The sequence below is a fragment of the Pteropus vampyrus genome, unplaced genomic scaffold, assembly GCF_000151845.1.
Source record: "Pteropus vampyrus isolate Shadow unplaced genomic scaffold, Pvam_2.0 Scaffold137, whole genome shotgun sequence".
Taxonomy (NCBI): Eukaryota; Metazoa; Chordata; class Mammalia; order Chiroptera; family Pteropodidae; genus Pteropus; species Pteropus vampyrus.
This window is the reverse complement of record NW_011888918.1, coordinates 436,594-456,044: the sequence shown is the minus strand read 5'-3', so window position 1 is coordinate 456,044 and position 19,451 is coordinate 436,594. Positions and strand designations below refer to the sequence as shown.

Sequence of the window (19,451 nt, the reverse complement as noted above, 5' to 3'; positions counted from 1 at the left end):
TGGTGTACTGTGTTTTAAAATTGTTCTCAACTGATCCAGGAAAAGAAGCTATTTACATAAGTCAAGTATGTACGCAAAAAGTTCCCTTTAAACTACAGAATCTATAAAAAGATATGTTTTAAATGCACTTAAGATTTTTTGTTTTTTGAATTCTAATCCTCTACTGCTGTGGCATTACAAAACTTACTGTCCCAGTGTTTGAAAATTCAAACAATTTTGGCATTACAATTCCATCTAACCTTAAAATGGAAATGAGTTGAAAGGCAATTATAGAGCAGAGTAATAACTAAAAATCCTAATATAACAAGGCCTGATAAGAGGGCAAGAGCAGCAAGAGTATCATATGGTGCTTCCTCCTTCCGCCTGGGTTGCAGGCACTTACCCTACACACATAGCCCAATTCTTCCACTATTCAGAAGGGCAAGCAGCAAAAAGAGGGATGCTACCTGCTTGGCATTTCTAATCACTGCTACAAAAGTAACACCTAGCATAACACAAGGAAGCAGGCTGTCCCTAATTCTTAAAGCCTTAGGGAATCTCTACCAGATCTTAGTTTCACAGCACAACTAAACCTAGGAAACATATGCAAACATTAGCTGCAAGCCCACTTAGTTTAAGAAAAACAAAAAACATCACAATGTGCACCACGGCAGCCTCAACATTAGAAAAAATAGGCTTGAATTGTTCGACTCTTGGCTGTCACTGAAAAAATATGCCACTACTTCTTTACTTACCAATGTTTAAAAATGTGTCCCTATTTTCTGTCAAAAAACAAAAGCTTTTAATCTAGTTTTCCATATACTATTTTGGGAAATAATCTCAAAGTATTTTATTCAACGGTGACTTGAAAATATAAGGAATGAGAACTAAACAAACCTTTTCATTCTCAAAATTTTCTTGCATGCCAAAACACTGCAAAATATTTTTATGCATGACTTTAATGAAACATTAATTCATGCAATCCTTTAAATGCACTACACTTATATACACTGTAAAAGAGAAATACCGTTTTGTGGACACGTTGTAAAGGTGCACCTCTCTATTCCAAATTTAACCAAGACTGGGCCACGAAACGTCCTTTCTGAAGAAAACATTAAAAGTCTTTTAAACCAGAAAAACGAACACTAAGTTTCTGCCAGGAAAATGGAATAATCTTTACTTTGTTGGTAGACAAAGTAAATAGTTTACACATTTGAAATGATTAAAATCATAAGGACCTAAATTACAGAAACAATCGCTGCTTCCCCATTTTTCATCCATTTTCCTGATCTGATCTAATTTGAACCTTAAAAAGGCCCAGAGGACATTCTTGAGCAATGATTCCACCTGGATAGCAACACCCGCCGCCCACCGCACCGGCACGAACCCAGCTCCGCCTCTCAGGCTCCGCGTCCCAGGGCCCCATACCCTGCCCGGCCCTGAGGGACAAAGCTCAGCGGGTCCCTTCCGGGACGTGGGACCACCCCAGCGGCGGGTTCGACCTTGGCACCGCCCCAGGCCACCAGCACAAAGCACCGCACTTCCGGCCCGGCAGCAGCGCGAGCCCCCGCCCCACCCGGGGCTCCAGCCGGCACTCACCACGCCGCGATCGTTGCGCCGGCCTCGGCCACGGGGACCAGCGCTCGCTGGCCCGGGGCGGGCTTGGCGGTGGGACTTTGCGAGGGGCGAGCGCCTCGGAGGCCTGCTCCGATACGGGACTGAGTCGCGATGCCCCAGTGTTCTACGCACCCTCGGACCCGCCGGCCTACCTTCCTGTCTGCAGCCGGCGCTGCTCACCGAAATTGCGCAGCCACGACCGCCAACCTCACTTCCGCTTGGAGCGCGCTGCTGCGGGTGCGCACGGGCACGTGACTCGACGGCGCTTTCCGGGCTCAGGTGGCGACGTGCGCGCTCCCGTCTGCGTCCGGAAAGCCCCCGGATCTAGGGATCGAGATGGCCTGGGTGCGTTGAGGAACCCTAGGGTGAGGAGCATGGAAGGCAGATATCTATAGAGGTCTATTGCGCCTGCGAGGATATCTCTGTTACCCTTTTCCAATAAACGCTCGTAGGGAATGTTTTTCTTAAAACTATTTTTGCATTCCTACTGATGCAGTAAGGAAAGAAGAACATAATGGAACATAATTATAGCGTTTTATTAACGTCTTATGAGAAAAATGTATTTGAGTACGTATTTTAAAACAGCCGCTGCCCTTCAGGAACCTTCGTGTAAACACAGATGCAAGGGCGCGATGCTGATTGGTGACCCAGTTCTGGCTGTGATGCTCAATGATGACAGCTGAGCACCAGGCTCAACTCCTGCAGCCAGGGCTGATCTAGTAGGGGTGAGGGTAAATGCTGCCCCACTAAGAGCACGCTTCAGGGATGATGTGCAGGTACCACACAATGGCCACCAGCATGGACACAGTGCTCACTCTACCCATCACTTTTCAATGTAATGTATTCGTTAAGTCATAATCATTTTACAAATGAAGACATCAAGGCACAAAGAAATTGACAAACTTCTTCAAGAACACACAACTAGGAAGCTGACCCCGGATTCAAACTCCAACATCTGGCTTCAGAGTGCTTGCTCTTAAAGAATTTCTGGCTTTTAGCTTTCTCATGTTGACCACAAGAAGGAACGTATCTTCCCGAAAGGACTCCTCATGGTTAACTAGGCACAAATGCATAATCAGAGTCTAGCAGCCATTATGTACAGAAGCCTCTCGTGCACACTGCATATCAGGGAAAAGCCACAGACTGAGCTACCAAACTGCCTGCATTGCAAGCCTTCCTTCCAAGCTCAATTTTACAAAGCAGGGGTCCCCAACCCCTGGGCTGCGGACTGTTACCAGTCAGTGGCCTATTAGGAAATGGGCCTCACAGCAGTGAGTGGCAAGTGAGCACAGATTCATCTCTATTTGCAGTCGCCCCCCCAGCGCTAACATCACCACCTCAGCTCCACTTCAGATCACCAGGCATTAAATTTTCAGGAGCACAAATCCCTGATGTCAAAAAGGTTGAGGACCACTGTTATAAAGGAGTTCCTGAAATTGTATTTTGTCTAATGATCTGAGACCTTCCCTGCCAATCCAAGGGGAGGTGTGCAGCTATATTCTCATTTGCATCTTTACCGACTAATCAAAATAGCTCCATAATAACTACGAAAAACTGCTTTGGCCAAATGCACCATAAGCATAGTTAAAAGACAAATGATTAAAAAGGAAGAAATAGTTCCAACACATATTATAGACAAAAGGCTAATTTCCCTAATGTTCAAAGAGCGTCTAGAAGTCAAGAAAAATTCCTACATCTCAATAGAAAAAAAATAATTCACAGAAAAGAAAGTAAATGGCTCTTACTCAAGTGAAAAAAATTACAACCTCACTAGTAAAAAGAAAAATACAAGTTAAAACTCATTGAGATAGCATTTTTCGCTTATTTGATTGGTAAGCATCAAAAAATTGACAGTACACTCTTGAGGCTATGGGGAAGCAGGCACATTGCAGGATTGGAGAGGAGCCATTCGATGATGTGTATTAAGACAATTTTACACAAAACTTTTGACCCAATATTTCCACCTCTGGGATTTTGTCTACAGAGATTCTTGCTGATATGTAAAATGGAACTACTTCAAACTCATTTATCGCAGCATTGCTGAGAATAGCAAAATATTGGAAACAACCCTAGTGTGCATCGCTAAGGGATGAACTTAATAAACTGGCTCATCTATACTGTGTATTACTCTATAATTCAAAAGAGAAATGAGCAACCTTTCTGTATACTGAGATGAAAATAGTTTCAAGATAGACTGTTAAAACAACAAAGCAAAAGGTAAAACTGTTGTTATGGACCAAATTGTGTTCTCCCACCTCCAAATTCATATGGTGAAGCCCTAGACCCCAGCACCTTGGAATGTAACTGTATTTGTGGATACGGCCTTTTAACAAGGTGATTAAGGTTAAAAGAGCTCAGTAGGGTGGGCCCTAATTCAACCTGACTGGTGTCTTCATAAAAAGAGATTAGGATTCAGACAATGCAGACCCATGGACAACCATGTGAGGACGCAGAAGGTGACTATCTGCAAACAGAGGTTTCAAGAGAAAACAAACCTGTTGGTACCTTGACCAGGGACCTTCAGCCTCCAGGACTATGAGAAATTTCTGTTGTTTAAGCTGTCTTGTCTGTGATATTTGTTAGGGCAGCCCTAACCAACTAATATAACTGTGTTAAAGAACAATGTATAAAAAAGAAAACATATGTTTATATTTACTCATATACAAATACAGAAATAGTTTTAAAAATCCAAGGAACTAACAGCAGTGATTACCTGTGGTGACATTAGGTAAAGAATGGGCCCTGAGCAAGTGAGAGACAGGGGTGAGAGGATAGTTTTCTTTTTACCTAAATTTTTTAAAATAAAAAAAAAGTTTTACAATTTAAGTTTCAATTTCAGTTGGCATAAAATATTGTATCAGAGTCAAGTGTACAACACAGTGATTACACATTTATATAACTTCCAAAGTGATCACCTAAATAAGTCTAATACCCACCGATACCACATATAGTTATTATAATATTATTAACTATATTTCCTATGCTATACTTTACATCCCCGTGACTATTTTTTTCAACTGGCAATTTGTACTTCTTAATCTCTTTCCCACCCATCCCCCCAACCAGCCTTCCATCTGGTGACTATCAATTTTTTCTCTGTATCTTACGTTTGTTTCTGTTTTGTTCATTTATTTTGTTGTTTAGATTCCACATATAAGTGAAATCATATGGTATTTATATTTCTCTGACTTATTTAACTTAGTATAATACCTTTTAGGCCTATCCATATTGTTGCAAATGTCAAGATTTCTTATTTTGTGTGTGGCTGAGTAATAGTCTGTTGTACTTATATACCACTTCTTTATCCATTCATCTATCAATGAACACCTAGGTTGCTTCCATTTTGTGCTATTGTAAATAATGCTGCAATGAATATGAGGATGCATATGTATTTTTAAGTTAATGTTTTGAATTTCTTCAAATAAATAGCCAGAAATGGAATTGCTGGGTCATATGATAGTTCTAGTTTTAATTTTTTGAAGCTTCAAACTATTTTCCATAGTGGCTACACCAATTTACATTTCTAGAAATAGTGAAAGAGGGTTCCCTTTTCTCCACACCCTCACCAACACTTGTTGTTTGTTAACTTATTCATGATAGTCATTCCGATAGGTGTGAAGTGATATCTCATCAGTGGCTTTAATTTGTATTTCACTGGTGATTAGTGATGTTGAGCTATCTTTTCATATGTTTGTTGGTCATCTGTATGTCATCATTGGAGAAATGTCAATTCAGATCCTCTGCCCATTTTTTAAATAGATTAGTTTTTGGTACTAAGTTGTATGAGCTCCTTATATATTTTGGATATTAACAATTATCAAATGTATCATTGGAGAATGTGCACTTCTATTCAGTAGGTTGTCGTTTCATTTTGTTGATGGTTTCCTTTACTGTACAATAACTTTAGCTTGATGTAGTCCTATTTGTTTGTTTTTTTCTTTTGTTACCCTGCCCAAGGAGACATATTACAAATATATGTATATATATGTATATATATACATGCATATGTATATATATATTTATAGCTAAAGCAATGTCAAAGAGTTTACTGCCTATAATTTCTTCTAAAAGATGGTTTCAGGTCTTACATTTTTGTCTTGCATTCACTTTTAGTTTATTTTTGTATAAGGTGTAAGAAAGTGATCCACTTTCACTTTTTTTGCATGTATCTGTCCAGTTTTCCAAACACCATATACTGAAGTGACTGTCTTTACCTCATTGTATATTTTTGCCTCTTTTGTCACAGATTATTGGCCATCTATGCATTGGTTTATTTCTGGGCTCCCTATTATGTTCCTTTGATCAATGTGTCTGTTTTTATGCCAGTACCATGCTGTTTTGATTTCTATAGGTTTGCAATAGAGTTTGATATTAAGTAGCGTGATACCTCCAGCTTTGTCCTTCTTTCTCAAGATTGCTTGGGCTATTTCAAGTCTTTTGTGGTTCCATATAAATTTTAGAATTATTTTTTCTAGTTCTGTGAAAAACGCGATTGATATTTTGATAGGAATTGAATCTTTAGACTGCTTGGATGGTGCAAATATTTTAATGATGTTAATTCTTTTAATTTATGAGAATGATATATGAGAAGGATCATTTTCAGGGTTTGTTTATCTTTTTAACTATGTGAATATATCACACATTCTAAAATTAAATTACAAGTAAATAAGAATCTCACGATTTGGTTGGAATCTAAAACAACATAACCATTTTGGGAAAGTCTTGTCATTTCTTTAAAAAACTAAACTTATACGTATCTTATCACCCAACAAAGTTAGGTATCTGCCAAAGAAAAATATAAACATATATTTATGCAAAGAACTATACAGTAATGTCCATAACAGTTTTATTGATAATAGGAAAAATTGGAATAACTCTAACCATCTATCATCAGAAGAGCAACCAAACAAGTTCAGCGATGTACCAGTGCTGCTTACAATATCTTGCTCTGGCTCCTTCCTGAAAGCCAAAAGACATGTTATCAGAAATTTAGTAAGCCATTTCTCAAGTATTGCCATTATTAAACATTAAATTATAGAGACTTCATGTTAAAAATGAAAGGAACAAATACTCAAAACTCATCTCTTCCTAATTATTTTATTTTTTGCCTGTGCCCTGAGTATCTTTGCTATACTTTGACCTGCCAATGAAAATATCCTATGACAATGGGCTGCAGGGCTCCCCTCCCATCCACTTTCAGTGACATCACATTGGTAGCCTTAAACCACCACCTTAGGAATATTACACCATGCAACTCATTAACTAATACTAATCAGGGCTTGATTTACTGTTTAGTTAACTTTACAGATGTCAACCAAAGGTTGCTGCCACCAACTCATTGCCAAAAGGAGTTCCCCAATCTGGGATGCGGTAAGAATCCAAAGGTTACCGAAAGTGTGCTTCACAAGACAAAGAGAGGTCCTCTAACATAAAGCACCCACCATAGTCCCTGATTGATTCATTTTTATGCAAATAAGGAATGCATATTTGCAGATTCGGTTGTCTAAATAATACTGTCCTAATTGGTCAGAATCATGTGTTTCGATCAATTGTTATGGAGCCACTCTGACTGGTCAGTAAAGATGCAAATGAGAATATAGCTGGCACCTCTGATTGAACAGGGCAGGTCTCAATTCACTCGTCAAAATATGTTTCCAGGAATTCTTTTGAAAGATTGGGCTCAAAAGACAGGAATGCAATGCAAGAGTCTTAACAGTTCAGTCTGTGGCTTTTTCTGGACTGGCAGTGTGCATGAGAGGCCTCTGTAAACAATGGTTGCTAGACTCTGATTATGCATTTGTGCCCAGTTAACCATGAAGAGCTCTTCTTGGCAAATATATTCTTTCTCAGGGTCCACATTTCCCCCTCTTGGATCAAAACCTGTTGACAGACAGCACTGATGATTGATCAGGTCAGTTTGTCCTGTGTCAGTGCCAGAGTGGTTTGGCCATCAGCTCTTTGTTCATCTTATCCCTTGGTGGGACTCCCATGGTTGGGCAGTAGCCAATAAAGCAACCAGGCCATTTACTTTCAAGAAGTTTCTCAGACACCTGACAAATTCAAAAGACTTTAGAGTCTCTTATAAAAGCAGCAAGAACAAGTTGGAAAAGGTTAGAAAACAAATAGACACTTAGAAAATCAAGAAAAATCAGGAGTAATTGGCCAAAGGTATTTAGCATCGAGTAAAGGTTTTAACCACCATAAATTATATAAACACAAAGGAGATGCAGTGCCTTGATAGATCATTTCTATCCTTCTTGCAAAGCTTGCTCAAGTCTTTATAGGGGGCTTAGACACCTGGTTATATAGCACATCAATAGTTTGACAGTGAAGTACATTAAACAAGTTATAACAACAATGAGTAGAACAATTCATAACCTGGACCTTAAAATAGCCCTGAGTCCAGTTGGGCACTAGCTGAAGATATCAGAAAATTTAAATCTCAACCAGCCAGTGGTACTAGAGGTGAACCTGGAATGCCCCTTAGGAGATTTGGCAGGTCTAAGACATTTGGTTATTTCTAATTCCACTTGGGATGAAGTATGTACCTAGGGACAGCAGGAATTATTAGCTATGACACAAACTCCCCCTTGGACTACAATCAAATAATCAAGAGCAACTCTATTGTTGAGAATCACTCAAACTAGAGTCTAATGATATTTGTTGAGCCTGAATGGCTCTAGTGGCTGAAATGAAAAGGGGACAATTTAATTTCTTGAACAATTTTACCCATTCTTATGAATATATTAGTTTCATTGCAGTGTTTAGGATTAGATAGGTGCTCTAAACTATCCAATGAATTAATTTCTATGTTCTAGAATATTGCTGGTATTGTACAATTAGCCTGTTTTCCTAGATTAATGATTGAGAAGTTAAGACCAGCTGCCAATGAAGTCAGATTATTCCCTAATAGTCAGATAATGGTTTAATCTTATCTACCAAATTAGAATTTCTATTGAATAGGACAAGGCTCCATTCTTTTCATGTATCCTCTACAGCACCTACTAAAATGTTGTGGACATGAAATGAAAGTCAGTGACATCAGAGGCACAGTGGAATGAGAAATGTCCCCGGATCTCTCCCCTCGAAATAACAATATTCTAAAATTCAGCGAATAACACCTAACCTGCACATGAGCATGTCTGAGCAAGTGATCTGCGCATAAGAGCTTCCAGAGGTGTGCTGTACCCGCCCTCCATGTAGTTACTACAGAGGTGGACTTTCGGGCGCTACATCCTGAAATACCTGTATGAGAAAATGGTCCAGCTGATAAATCATCATGACCTCCCAGGAGGCTATGAGATCCTGCCTCAGGTATATGAGGACTGTCTCAATGTGTTGCTCTCTAGTCCTAGTCCTTCTGGAATCATCCCTCCCCAGAGCACCACTCACACACCTCTGGCCTTGGAAACCTAGGTCACTGGGGAACACAGGTCTACAGTTTATATCTCGACCTTCAGAAGCCAGGACCCCCTTACGGTATATCACTTGAGGAGCATCGGGGAGGCCCAGTTATCTACATACATCCCGCTCAAGTTGATTTTAGCAATATTTATGTCCTAAAGAATTCCTCCAGGATTCTTAACCTATATAACCAGTCCTTCACCCTGCATTATTTCAGGCACACCAGGTGTGTAGCTTGTGGGACTGTCATGTGATGAAAGTACAGCTTTGCCTAAGTCATATAGGCAGTGGCCCTATTTTCGTAACATACCTTTGAAATGATCATCAGAAGCAAAGATTTACATGGTTCAACTGCATTAAGCTGTTATTCTCATCCCCAATTCCTTTTGTTGACTAAGAAACACAATATGCAGGTAGTTTGGTAAACAAGCAACGATATTTACTATAATATCAGTTCAGGAAGATGCTTCAGGGATCTTACTGAATTGTACCTAAGCCAAGCCCCACACCTCCAGAAAACACCTTTCAAATGTCTCTGTAATTGAAAAATGTCTCTTTATATTTAATTTTAACACTTTTGGCTACAAAAAAAAAATCAATAAAAAATAAAGTGTTGTGGACATGATTACCATTTGGTGATAATATCTAAAAAAGGGGTTTTTTCTTCTGCTTTAAAGAAAACACCAATCCATCAAAGGACACACTTTAACTACAATTAAAGAACTATAAACTTTTAAAATTACATAAAATGTTATTTATACTAATAGAGATTTAAAAGGTTAAGTTTATTCTCTCCGACATCACTTGAAAGGAATTCAAATTTTGTAAACACTATTATGAGGTAGATGATAAGAAATCACAAAAGGAAGTAATCTTTAAAATACTGAACTCTATATAACTAAATTCAAGAGAAAAGTAATAAAAGATAAACCTTAAGATATTAAGGAAAAAGCAACACATACTTGAAAATATTCGTATGCAACGGTTTTTCTTAGCCATCAATTTTCTGATGTTTTTCTAAATCACCTCAATTGAGATAAAGGTCTTTTTCAATTGAATAAATGATTACATATCAATACAGGAGTTAAAATTTTTTCTAGCAAGGTAAAGTGAATGATTCACATTTGAAATTATTTATTTTTATTAAAAAATAGCAGCACTTCATTCTACCAGGATATACAAGTTTGACTTCAATGACTGGTCAGACAATGCATATAGGTCCAAAACAGCTCCTTGTACAAGGATAACGTGAGGCTATAATTTTTCCTTAATAGCTCATTATTTTCCCATTAGGTGATGGGTGAAATTATGGCAGCCTGACTCTGCGTGGCCATTTCCTGCTTGAACAAGTTCGTTCCTGACTGCCCACCACCTTCCAAGGACTCGGGCTAACATCGGTTTTCTCATAGCTTGCCGACCAATCAATATTCTTCTTTATATCTGTAGCTGTGTGGGAATGACAAGACTGTATAAAACTGCCCATTATGTTACAATCGGGGCTCAGCCTTTGGATAAGAATCTTCTGAGCCGGTGCCGGCATCAATAAACGCTGCTTCCTGCTTATAGCCTCAGTGTCCCATCTCTCCATTTGAGAAGCCTGCAGCAAAATTACTGGAATGTCAACTTCAATGATAGAGAGGCAGGAACGTACTAAATATGGCTGTTTCCTGCCATAGTGGCTTTACAGAGAGGTATTTTGTAAAATTAAGAGTAAAGCTATAGATGGTTGAGAAATTGCTAAGCTATAGATTCACCAGAGGTAGAGGCAACCAATGAATGGCAATCCAGAATTCAGATAGGTTCCCCGAGGAGGCTAAGGCTTGAGAGTACTGTGTCAGAGTATTTATGCCAAGGTTTCCTATTTACAAGGTTTAAAATAAAAATCAGGAAGTACTGTTAATGATATGAGATGATCAAAATATACAATCTAGAACACAGGGAAAGTGACCAGCATGATGTAAGAGAATTAAGATCACTATTATACCCAGGAATATAATCATTATGACAACAACAAAATAAACATAAGGATTATGCAGAGCAGAAGTTGCCTTTACTGGCCTGGTCTTAGGTCTTGGGAAAGGCTGTCTGCTTCAAATTCTATCTGTTCTGGATAATTCTAACTTGAGGTCTCCTATAGGCTGGGAAGTGCAGTCAGGCAAGTGAGGTGCAAATGTGGAAACCTTTTTAAATGAGAAACATAAATCCAAAAATCAATACCTTTTACCTTTGTGGTGCAGGGATTGGTTAACAATGCCCTTTCAGCTAGGCTGGGGAAAATCTTTGTCAAGATGTCTTTTCAGCAGACCATATGTACGGGCTGCAGGCCATGAAGTTTGAGGTCTTCATCTTTTGAGACTGTGTTGTGAAAACATTGTTCTACAAACTTGTGTTTTTTTTGAGGGCTTTCACAAGTTCCTTACAATAGGTTATAAGATTTTCTTAATAGGGCAGGTCTGTGCATTTCCTCATCTAGTCTTATACGTTTTTCAGTAATGATGTTAAAAAGAAACCATTGATATTTACCAAAGGGAGTAGCTTTAGGTTAAGCAATACCAAGGGAAAGGCTCTAGGCCAAAGTAGATGAAAATATTCAAGTTTCACCAATTGAATTTTGACTACCTCATTAGTTCTATAAAACTGGGAGACTGAGGATGATAAGCTCAATACAAATGCTACAATATCGGCCAAATTTTGTATCCTTGGTATAGAATTTGTAAACTGGGTCCCCAATTGCTATGGAGCTCTGTGGGGATTTTCCAGCAGGAAAAATCCATTCTAGAAATATTTTACTAATTGCTGCTGTTGTAGCCCTCTGACATTTGTATGTATTCTACCCAATGAGAATACATGCAAATCATTACTAGTACATTTTTATCATCGAGGAGGAGAAAATTGGATTACAATATACTTTTCAATCCTTAGAACTCCAGCATTTCAAATAGCACTAATTACTTTAATTTCCTCTCTTTGTAAGGAGAGTCCCTTACTTTAATTATCCATTTAATCATGCTGACGATTAAAGACTTCCCAAGAAATATGGAAAGTTAAATTGATAGAAGCAAAATTTAATTATTTTAATATTACAAAGACTTGGTTTACTTAAGCAATCAAAGACCCAACAAATAGAATGCAGGAATAGTTTTAATAAGATCTGCGATCTTTAATTTCCCTTAATAATTTCTCATGAATAGAGTACCAATAGTAGAGGAAATCTTTGTCCTTTTAAAAGAGAGAGAAACCCAATTCCAATTCTGAATCAGGATACTTTTGATATTACAAGAAATTAACTTAAATATTTCAATCTTAGTTTGCTTGACCATACATAAAGTTTCTTTTTCAATATTCCTTTTTCATAACTTTCTGTAACTTCCATAACCCTTTTGCAACTTTTATAAACCTTTCAGCTTTTTATACTAACATTTCCCTTTCTCGTTCTGGAACAATCATTTTACTTTAGGACAAAATTACTTCCTTATCCTTTAACTAGAATGCATTTACTTTCCTTATACCTTCTTTAATCAACCACACATACCTTATTTTCCATATGCAATCATTTTCAATCACCATAACAACCAAATCAGGGTTTGTCAGAAGTTTCTGGATCTTAATATGAGGTAACTCATGCCCTTCTAGTCTTGCAAATGGTACACTGAGATCTCCAAATTTATTATCCTGCTTTTCCATCTGATTTGTTAGTCCCAAAGCTAGCAGAGCAATGGACAACTATATGTCTTTTGAAATTAAATCAACAACCGTAAGCTAGTTTTTATTCACCAAAAATTAATCCTAGATCACACGCACTTAAAAGCAATTGAGTTACTTTCTGTGATTCATATAAGTGCTCATTTGTTTTAAGCCAATTGGATAAGGCTCCTTTGCAATCTAATTTGAGTTTACAAATTTTGGCCATACCAGTCAGCAGTAGAAATATAACATATCTAAAACATATATACATATATATACATAAAAATAGAAATAAACACAGGCGGAGATCTCATATCTTTTATTTTACAAACATTAGTTATGTCTCAGGCACAATAATATAAAACTCAAAAAAAAAAAAAGTGGATCCAAATTATGTTCCTGGCAAATGGACTAAGTTAAGGTTTTGCTCAAATGGCTAAAGTTTTTGCATGCTGTAAGAATTACTTTGAATCTGTTTTTTAAATCAGTTTATAATCAGTTACAGAATACATTCCATTGTATCTGAGAGTGTTGAGATTCTCTCCTTTAATGGTGCTTTTAAGGTGGACTATAGACAAACATAAACAAAAGAAATAGAAAGCAAGCATGCGCAATGAAGTTGGAAAGCTCAGAAAGTATAAACGGTGGCCCCAGAAGGCCTGAATTTAAAGGCAGCAGAGAGTGCAAAACTCTGTTTTGGATCAGCAAATAGGCCCTATTAAGGTAAAAGAAAATGTATTTTTAAAAGAATGAATCCCAAATAATCCTGGGACACATTTAAGGGTGCTATCAGCTAAGCAGACACCTTGAGACAGTTGAATACGAACGATAGAAAGCAATTTGGATGGAGCTTTCTGATTCAAGATGATACACTAAAAACACACTTTTGTCTTTTATTCTCTCCTTAGACTTCTATGAAATAGAAGCAGCACAGCCAACTTAAGCAGCAGTTAGAGGCCTTGGTGGGTTTGGGAGAGTAGGAACTCACTTTCATGTGGATAGTTCAAAAGGCAGAAAAAGCTGCAACCCAGAGCAGGTATGATTGTGGGCGTGGGGGGGGGGGACAGGGGGGAGGGCAGTTTGAGAAGAAAAAAATTCTAAGATGTTCTAAATTAAATTACAGCAAGCTAGAGGGTGTGAAGAAGAGAAAAGGAGAGCTAATCAGTTAAGAGAGCCATGGTCAGAAAAGACTGCTCACATTCCTGAATGCATGTTGAAACTTCCGATCAATTTCCAGGCCTTTATCTAGAGAGAATAGCCAACCACTAGGCACCACTGCATCCTGATTGTGCATGAACTTTCTAGACTGTTACCCACAACTAATCCAAAATAAACACACACTGCTTCCTTATGGACTATACACCTATCCCAGAACTAGCCCCACTTCACTTTTTATCGCCCCCTTTATCTTTAGCCAACGTAAATTCTTTCAAAACAACTTACATTTTTCTTCTCAAAATTCATTGCATAAAAGAGTCCCATCAATCTCAGTATGGCAGTTTGTCTTCTTTTTCTAGCCCTGCTGCTGGTGATTTAGATTGCATGCCCCAAAACCTGATTTTTTTTTTTCTGGCTGGCATATAGCTCAATAAACCCTTTCTTTAAAAAAAACTTTTCAGTCTCAAAAGTTAATTTTTAATAGGGGAAAGGAGAAAGGTATTGAGAACCAGGCCTGTAAAACGGGGGCAGTAACTGCATGGCTGCCTGTGTCACCTGAATAAAGCATCTCCTTTTTTCACACCTCTTTGGGAATTTTTGTTGACATGACTTTGGTGGCAGTGGATCTGAAGTGATACCCAACTTTCCTCCCAGTGCAATCCTGAAACAATGCATTGGTCCCTGCATGAGTCCATTAAGCTTTGTTGTTTTCTCAGCAGTGCCTGATGGTCTCAGGTAAGTCCTCTTGGATCCAAGGTGTCCTACATTTTCAGTTGAGGTCTCAGAGACTTATCTCACTTTAGGTACGGGACCCTTATCCAGTTTTAGCCTTAGTCTATATGTTTTTGGACTGAGAGGGATTCCCCCTGCCCCATATGATTTGTGTTTAGTCCATAGGTTGGCAAACCAAGGAAAGGAAACTTCATCTAGTTGTGTATTTGGCATATGTGGTGGCAGGCCTTCAGGTTTAGACTTAGCCCTTTCCAGGTTTGTGACGACACTCACGCTAAAGGCACTCAAGGGCACAATCTTCAGGAGTAATCTAAAAACAATTATTTAAAAAAAGATGGTTAACCTAGAGATAAATGGGATGAGAGTTTCTAGGTGTACTATTCGGTAAGTAGTATTCCAAAGTTCTTTGGTTACTTGAAACCTTAAAGTTTTCTAAGTTACGTTAAATGATGAATTAAATTAAACTTTAAAGAAGAGCTGAAGTTAGAAAAGGGCATCTGAAAAAAAAAAAAAAGGGAAAAAGAAAAGGGCATCTGATTGCCCACTGATCTGCTAGCTTTTGGACTGGCAGACAGTGGAAAGGTTTAAACCTTTCACTACTTTCATAAAACTTTCAGCTTTGTCCTACTTTTTCCTCTCTTATTCTGGAACAATTATTTTACCTTAGGACAAAATTATCTTTTCCTTTAATTAAAATGCATTTCCATTTTCTCATACTTTCTTTTACCAAGCATACATATCTTATTTTTCATATGCAATTATTTTCAATCACCATTATATCCTACTCAGGCTTTGTCATAGTGTCTGGATCTTAATCTGAGGCATCTTGTGCCCTTCCAGCCTTGCAAAATTGCACACTAAGTCTCCAATCTTACGTTTTTGAAAAGGAAATCTTATGTATAGTTAAATTAGCTAATATTTGAATGGATTCATTTAACTTAACTTTCTTTTAATATTGTCAAAAAATAATAAATGGAGCCACTTTAAAATGGAGCCGATGCTGCCGTGCCAGAGGAACTTCCTTGCACAACCTATGCCTCAAACTTTTGAAATGTTAAAACAGGGCAAAATTGCCTTTAGACTGGGATTAAAGCAACCTTGCGCCCCACAGAAGTGTTTGTAAGGAGAGATAACAAGAGAGCAGTGATTATGACTACTGGACTGAAGATTAAAAACATTCTTTAGAATTAGTGTCACTTTGCTATGTTGTCTGCACCAATGGAAATTCCTTTCTTCTATTGATGCGATTGTTTCTCTTCCCCTTCTCATAAATACCCCTTGCCTTTGTGTTCTAATAGGAACATCATTTGGGTATCTGCCTGAATTAGTGTTTCCCACTAGCTATTTTTTTAATCTCAAATAAATGCTTGTTGCCTCTCATTTTGAAAGGCCTTTTATTTTTAAGTTAATATCAAAAATACCTAATACAGAATTAGAATTTGGTTTTATCTCTTTGTTACAAGGATAAAGTTTTTCAGTATTACTGGTATGCTCTTAATAAGAGATTATAAAAGGAAAAACAAAGATTTTATGTTTCATTAAAATTATTTCCTGTGCTCTGCATCATCAGGCTTCTGATCGCTTGGTAACCAAAATAGTCTTAATATTAAAAGGGCCAAATTTCCTTCTAAACATTAAACTTTCTCTAATCGCCTACAATGATTTCAGTATTATTTACAGTGACCTATGATCCTTATTACCTAAGTAGATGTTTAACAAACTCACCAAATTTCATAATTTAAATAGAAACTTGATCTTTAAAGATAACTTTGAAATTCTTCACAAGGATTCCTAAAGCATTATTTCTCACTCTCTCTTTACAAAAGTGAGAAATTAAACTAATTAGACCTATTTGATATATTAGAATTTTGAATTTTGGGAAGTGGATTTTAATCCAATCAGCCCTCCTCAAGAATAAAAATGTACAAATGATGATTTGTATGTATTCTCATTGAGTAGAAGCCTTCACATACCAGAGAGCTACAGCTGCAGCCGTTACTAAAATACTTCTAAAATAGATTTTTCCTGCTGGGAAAATCTCCACAGAGCTCCATAACAATCAGGGAACCCACTTTACAAGACAAATTATCACCAGGTATTCAAAATTTGGCCGATATTGCACCATTTACATGGCACTTATCATCCCCAGTCCTCTGGTTTTATAGACTAAACTGATGAGACAATCAAAATTCAATTGGCAAAACTTGTTGAATCTTTTTAACCTGCCTTGGCCTTAAACCCTTCCCTTGGTATTTTTAACCTAAGATCTACTCTCTTTGGTAAATATCAATTGTCTCCTTTTAAAAGCATTACCAGGAGACCTATAAGACTAGATCAGGGAATGCACAAACCTGCCTTAATAAGGAAACATTCTGACTTATCATAAAAGCTTTTGAAATTAATTCCAAATGCATAGAGCAATTTTTCCACAGCACAATCCTGGAAGAAGAAAACATCAATCCTCATGGCCTATAAACCTGGAGAGGAATCTCCAGCCTTGCTGAAAAGGACTGTAGTAGGCATTGTTAACTATTTCCTGTGCTGCGAAGTTACAAGGTATTGATTCATGGATTTATGTTTTTCATTTAAAAAGGCTCCCACAGTTGCACCTCATTTGCCTGACTGCACATTCCAGCCTATAGGAGACCTCAAATTAGAGTTATCCAGAGCAGACAGAACTTGAAGTAGATGGTTTTTCCCAAGATCTGGGACTAGACCAGTAAAGTTGACTCCTGCTATGCATAATACTTATGTTTATTTCATAATTGCCATAATTATATTCCAGGATATATTGATGAGCTTAATTCTCTTGTGACAAGCTGGTTGGTCACCTTTTCTATGTTCTAGATCAGCGGTCCCCAACCTTTTTGGCACCAAGGACCAGTGCTCCTATGAGAATCTAATGCCTGATGATCTGAGGTGGAACTGAGGTGGTGATGCTAGTGCTGGGGAGTGGCTGCAGATGAAGCTTCACTGGCTCCCCTGCAGCTCACCTCCTGCTGGGTGACCCGGTTCCTAACAGACCACAGACTGGTACTGGTTCGTGGCTCAGGGGTTGGGGACCCCAATTCTAGATTGTACATTTTGATCACCTCATATCATTAACCTTTGACTATACAGTACTTTCTGATTGTTGCTGTTTTAATCATTGTAAATGGAAAAACTTGGCATAAAAATATCATGATACAATACTCTCAAACTTTAGCTGTCTAGAGAACTTGTTTAAATGCTGGATTGTCATTTAACATCTATCTCTACCTTGGAAGAACTGATGATCTCATAGTTTTTCCTGTTAGTAATTACTTGATCATTCCTACCTAACTTTCCTGTTGATTTTACAAAATCTCCCCTCTAAAGCCACCATAGCAGGAAACAGTCCTATTCAGCATGTTCTGTCTCTGTGCCATGGGAACTGACAATCCAGTAGTTTTACATACCACTTAATGGGGAAATAGTTATTAAGGAAGAATTGTAGCCTCACATTCAAATATAAGACACTTCTTTTAGATAAAGGTAATAATTTGACAGTAGCTAATCTACCAGCTTAAGGCTGTAACTTACTTTTCTAATTGTATTGAATTCAGTATTTTGAAGATGACTTCCTTGTGAGTTTTTGATCTTTTACCTCATGCCAGTGTTAAAAAATAAAATATATTTTAAGAGGTGTCATAAAGAATAAGCCTAACATTTTAAATATTTATCAGTATGGATAACATTTAATGTAATTTTAAAAGTTAGTGGTTCTATAAATTGTATTATTTAAATTAAAGTGTGCCATAAGATGAATTGGTACTTCCTCTGAGACCAAAATTTTTTCCAGCTATCATCCACTAAGTGGTACTCTTGCCCATGTATATTCTCTTAGTGACTAAGAGAAAGAAATGAAGAGGCCCATTGTCTCTATTAGATGATGGTAGGAGACAAATATCTGTTCTTCAATGACAGAATCAGAGATTTACTCTGGGGACTGCCGTTGAGTGATGGATAAAACAAGGCTTCACCATCACATTCATCCCTGATTCAGTTCAAGCCTCCATCATCTATTATTTCCTTGAGTAGATATTTTTTCTTTTTTAAATGCCAGTTTATTTATTTACTTTTTCATACTATATGTACATAATTTTTTTAACATTTTATTTTTTTATTTTCCCCTCCCCCCTCCGTTCTGGTAACCACTAGTCCATTGTCCATATCCATAAGTCTCCATTTGTTTGTCCTGTTCATTTGTTGCTTTTAGGTTTATATCCCACATATAAGTGATATCATGTGATTTTCAACTTTTTCTGTCTGGCTTATTTTGCTTAGTATGATTATTTCAAGGTCCATCCATGTTGTTGTAAATGGCAGTATTTCATCTCTTTTATGGCTGAGTAATATTCCATTGTATATATGTACCACAACTTCTTAGCCAATCATCTATCATCGTAGGAGACTTCCATTGCTTCCATGTCCTGGCCACTGTGAATAATGCTGCTATGAACATTGGTGTGCAAATATCTTTTCGAATATGAGTTTTCAAGTCTTTGGGGTAAATACCTAGTAGAAGGATTGCTGGATCATATGGTAGGTCAATTCTTAGTTTTTTGAGGAACCTCCATACTGTTTTCCGTACTGGCTGGACCAATTTGCAGTTCTACCAGCAGTATATGAGGGTTCCTATTTCTCCACATCCTTTGAGCATATATTTTTGACCAACACTTAGGTGGTTCCTATAGAGGATACATTAAAAAAATGAGACTGGTCCTATTCACTAAGAAATGTAATAGAGAAGGTCAAACTTATCTGACAATTAGGGAAAAGTCTAACTTCATTGGCAGCCAGTCTTAATTTCTCATTAATACAGGAATATATTTCAACTAGAGACATGGTTTTCTGGA

The 19,451-nt window shown here is 37.6% G+C and overlaps 1 protein-coding gene across 4 annotated transcripts in view; it reads right to left on the bottom strand.

The window, feature by feature from the left end:
* FAM168B (family with sequence similarity 168 member B) overlaps positions 1-1,842 on the bottom strand; it is a 57,487-nt gene extending 55,645 nt beyond the window's left edge. The window contains exon 1 of one of the 4 annotated variants that reach the window (XM_011367736.2): positions 1,749-1,842. The gene's annotated coding sequence lies outside the window, so the exon portion shown is untranslated. Of the gene's footprint in view, positions 1-1,326; positions 1,479-1,578 lie in introns of those variants that run through there. The other 3 variants (XM_011367735.2, XM_011367737.2, XM_011367734.2) reach the window with 3 other exon arrangements.
* Between the last annotated feature and the right edge of the window lie 17,609 nt (positions 1,843-19,451).